Source organism: Pleurodeles waltl, chromosome 8, assembly GCF_031143425.1.
Source record: "Pleurodeles waltl isolate 20211129_DDA chromosome 8, aPleWal1.hap1.20221129, whole genome shotgun sequence".
Lineage (NCBI taxonomy): Eukaryota > Metazoa > Chordata > Amphibia > Caudata > Salamandridae > Pleurodeles > Pleurodeles waltl.
The window spans coordinates 1,149,000,293-1,149,004,926 of NC_090447.1; positions in this window are offsets into that span (position 1 = coordinate 1,149,000,293).

Below are 4,634 nucleotides of genomic sequence, written 5' to 3' on the forward strand. Positions count from 1 at the left end.
ACTTCTAGATACAAAGATAAGAGTGGGGGTGGAGTGTCCTTGATCTATCGTAACTCCATACCACTTCAGGTCTTCACACTCACTGGAACTTTTCAGTACCTTACAGTTAAACTCATCACCACCAAAGCCACAATAATAAATATCATTGTTTACACTATTGCAAAAAATGCCTTCATGGGAGACTTCATGGACTACATGACTTCACCACTTAGGCTTTCCAACAATGATCACATCTGTGTTAGTGACTTCAGTCTCCACTGGTGCAATCCTAATGACAGTTCATCCTCTCTGGTCACCACCATTTTGCGTGAAACTGGCTTTATCAAGCACTCCATGAACCACACAAACATAAAATGTTCCACTCTGGATTTAATTATTGCAGAAGGCAATTCCATCTCTGTCAAAGGGGCCTGGTCAGATCAACATCAGATTACCCTCTCCGTGTCCTTTTGTATAAATACAACTTTGGGACAATCAAAGTGCCAGAAAAGGTTGGTCAGGAATGTGAGTAACTCTGACACTAGTGCCCCTGACTCCAAATTTGCGATGCATCTTTCCTGGTTTCCAGAAAAGCAAGATGTGAATGGTGGTCTGTCGGAAACGCTGCGGCTCTACTGAGAGAGAAAACAATCAAATATAAAAGTTCTACTTCCTGGTACATCAAGGACTTGAATGATGAGAAACAAACAACTGCAACTGACGGCACACTCTTGGCATCCTAATCCGTCCAAAGCTATACTGGAGCACCTCCCTGCTTAAAAAAATGTCATACCAAAACGATATTTTCCAAGCCAAATTCACATCCATTAAAGTTCACATTGAATTTGCTAAAAATAGACCAAACAAGCTCTTCGAGCTCGTTTATTTAATTCACTGGATTGATTTGACTCTTAAACTTTCTTAGCTACTCTTTATTCGTGGTTGAGCTAATGAAATCTTTTGGCTTCGTTCTAGACTATCCTCTCAATCACTACAAACATCACAATCTGACGAGCACAAGTTATAAACTTCCATTGACTCGTAGGACAAAACTATTCCTGCCTTCGTTGTCAATAGTATTCCTAAAATTCAGCATGTCCCGTTTCAAACTTCATTGCATCCTGGAGTTCATCTAGTCTCTGGCAGTGGACGTTCTGAACACATTGTCCATGTAGTGTTTTCATAATACTGGCAACCCCATTGAGAGAGGAGCAACATAGAACCTGCTATACTTTTTTTTAAAGTAACTCTTAGATTCTGACCAGTCTATGTGACCTCAGAAACTCTGTCTCTGGGGGCGGTTTCCTTTTCCACATTTCAAGTTTCCCTTGCTGTAAATCAGTGTCTTCAGTAGGAAAGTACACTAAATCAGTAGTTCACTCAATGAGTTCCTAGAGCGTGGAATGTGATTCTGCCTCCCATTTTCATCATTACATTTGTATCCTCTTTCAAATTAGAACTTACATTTTTTCTACTTGATCAATGGCTCCTTCTTCCTCTTGATATCCATGACTTTGTCTGGTTCTTTTGTGGTGTCAAACCTATGTGGAAGTTGGGTTATCGGTTTGTTCTGGTCTCTATTTTCTCAGATTGAATAACTGCATTGTTATTTGTAAATATATATCTTGTAATGGTACTGCTATAGATGTGTTTTAATAATTGCATTTTGCAAGGATTAAATTGTAGGAGGATGAGGAGTCAATCAATCAGATATTTGTAAAGCGCAACTCACCCGGGGGATCTCAAGGCGCTGATGGAGGGATGCAGATCAGTCAAAGAGCAAGGTCGTGAGGTCCTTCCTGAACTGAGCCAGCAAGGGGAACTGCCTGAGGTGAAGCGGCACAATGTTCCAGGGCTGCACGGCAAGGTAGGCGAACGATTTTCGTCCAGCTGTGTTGTTCTGGATCCTAGGGGTGGTGTCAAGGGCCAGTTGAGCAGAGCAGAGCTGCCTGGGGTGTGCATAAAAGGAGAGGCAGTGGTTGAGGTAGGCAGGTCCGATGTTGTGAAGTGCCTTTTAAGCGTGTGTCAGGAGTTTGAAAGTGATGCATTTGTTGACAGGGAGCCAGTGTGGATCTCTCAGGTGGGAGATGTGGATGTGGCAGGGGATGTCCAGGATGTGTCTGGCCGTGGGGTTCTGTATTCTCTGGAATCTTGTTTGGAGTTTCTTGTTAATGCAGGCATAGAGTGGGTTTACGTAGTCGAGTTTACTGCTGACGAGTGCAAGGATAACAGTTTTTCTCAAGTCAAGCCTTTTGAAAATGTTCTGGAGCAGGTGGAGCGTGAGGAAGCACAAGGATGAAACAGCGTTGACTTAGCGGGCCACAGGCAGCGAGGAAGCGAGACTGATGCCGAGGGTGCGTGCATGATCTGTGGGAGATGGGGTAGATCCGAGGACTGTGGGCCACCAGAAGTCGTTCCAGGCGGTTGGGGCCGAGGATGAGGATCTCAATCTTATCGGAGTTGAGTCTGAGGCAGCTGTCTTTCATCCAGTCGGTGACTGCCTGCATTCCATTGTGAAAGTTGCTTTTGGCTGCTGATGGTTTGTTGGTGAGGGAAAGAATTAGCTGTTTCGTCGATAAATAAGACGATCCTGGGCCCGTGGTGTCTGACAATCTTGGCGAGCAGGGTCGTGTAGATATTGAAGATGGTGGGGCTCAGAGAGGAGCCCCAAGGTACTCACAGCTGGTTTCCACCTGTTTTGAGATGAATGGTGGGAGCCGGACTCTCTAGGTTCTAGTGGTAGGGAGGGAGCAGATTCACTCCATGGCTTTGCTATGTATGCCGGCGTTGTGCAGTCAGGTGCACAAGGTGGTGTGGGAGACGGTGTCGAATGCAGCGGAGAGGTTGAGGAGGATGAGGTCAGCTGTTTCACCATGGTCCAATAGAGTGCGGATGTCATCCATGGCTGCTAGGAGTGCAGTTTTGGTGCTGTGGTTGCACCTGAATCAGAATTGGGAGGGATGTAGGATGTGGTTTGTTTCAATGTACTTGTTGAGCTGTGTTGATCGCTTTTTCGATTACTTGGCTGGAAAAGGGAGCAGTGAGATTGGTCTGTAGTTTTTCCAGCTCCGTCGGGTCTGCGGAGGGCTTCTTCAGTAGGGGGTTTATCTCTGCGTGTTTCCAGTCATCTGGGAAGGTGGCAGTCTCGATGGAGCAGTTGATGGTACGGCATAGTTCGGGTGTGATGGTGGCGCCGGCTCAGTTGAAGATGTGGTGGGGACGTGAGTCTGAGGGCACCCCAGAGTGGATGGAACTTGTTAGAAATGGAGTCTCTAGTTGGAAGAGGTATACACCCTTGTCCAAGTACGGACCACAAGCCTAGTCAGGGTAAGTCATACACAATCCAAATTACTCTCTGGTAGCTTGGCACTGAGCAGTCAGGCTTAACTTAGAAGGCATGTGTAAAATATCTGTGCAATAAATCATACAGTAACACAATGAAAACACTACAAAAATACACCACAAAGGTTCAGAAAACTAGATAATATTTATAGGAAAAAAAATAAGGTCAAAACGATAGAGATTCAATAGGCACAAGTTGAAATATCACTTTTGCAGGTCTAAAAAGTCTAAAATCTTAGAAATCAACAGTTCTATTGATTACACAAAGTACCTCGTTTGCGTCAAAAATAACACGCATGGAGGACATGCATGGAAAAATATGGTGTGCATCAGATTTTCCGACGCAGCACAGATGATGCGTAGTTTCTTTCCACGGTGGAAGGGGGTTGCGTCGTTTTTTGGCACGCAGTCTTGGTTCCTCACTGCGATGCAGGGATCTTTTTGACGCCCAGGGACGATGCAGAGAAATCCTAGGCGCACGTCACAGGCGCTGCGTCAATCTGGTAGGGTGATGCGTCAAATTTTCTGTCACACAGCAGGCGCTGCATCGATTTTCCATTGGGGTATCGGCTGTGTTGTTCCAGTTTGGCTGTGCGTTGATCCAGTAGGGCTGTGCATAAAATTTTCTGTCTCAAGCCAGGCGCTGCGTCGACTTTCCACTCTGGAAGTCGGGTTGCATCATTCCATTTCGGCTGTATGGCGATTTCTCGGTCACAAGGCAGGCTTTGCCTCATTTCTGGCAGGGAGTGCGTCGATTTTCGGCACACAAGGAGTTTCCTGAAGAGATGAAGTCTTTTTGGTCCTAAGGCTTCAGAAAACAGGAGGCAAGCTCAATCCAAGCCGTTGGAGAGCACTTCTCAGCAAAGTCAGAGGTCAGCAGGGCAACAACAGGGAAGCAGTTCTTCTCAGCAAAGCAGTCCAGATGAGTCCTCAGGGCAGCCAGGCAGTTCCTCTTGGCAGGTTGCAGGTTCAGAAGTGTCTGAGTTGGTGGGGTCAAAGACCAAGTTTATATACCCAAAAATGCCTTTAAAGTGGGGGAGACTTCAAAGTGTGGTTTTGAAGTGCACAAGTTCCCCTTTCAGTACAAGTCTGTCCACCAAGGTCCTAGTAGTAGGGGGTTTGGCAGGCCATTGTGTGAGGGCAGGCCACAAGCCTTTGAAATGTGAGGGCAGGCCACAAGCCTTTGAAATGCAAGTGTCAGGCCCTCCACCCTTCTAGCCCAGGAAAACCCATTCAGTATGAAGATAAGTGCAGGTGTGACCGAGTGTCCTGTGTTTGTGGTGGTCTGGGTGAAAGGCACAAGGAAGCTGTCA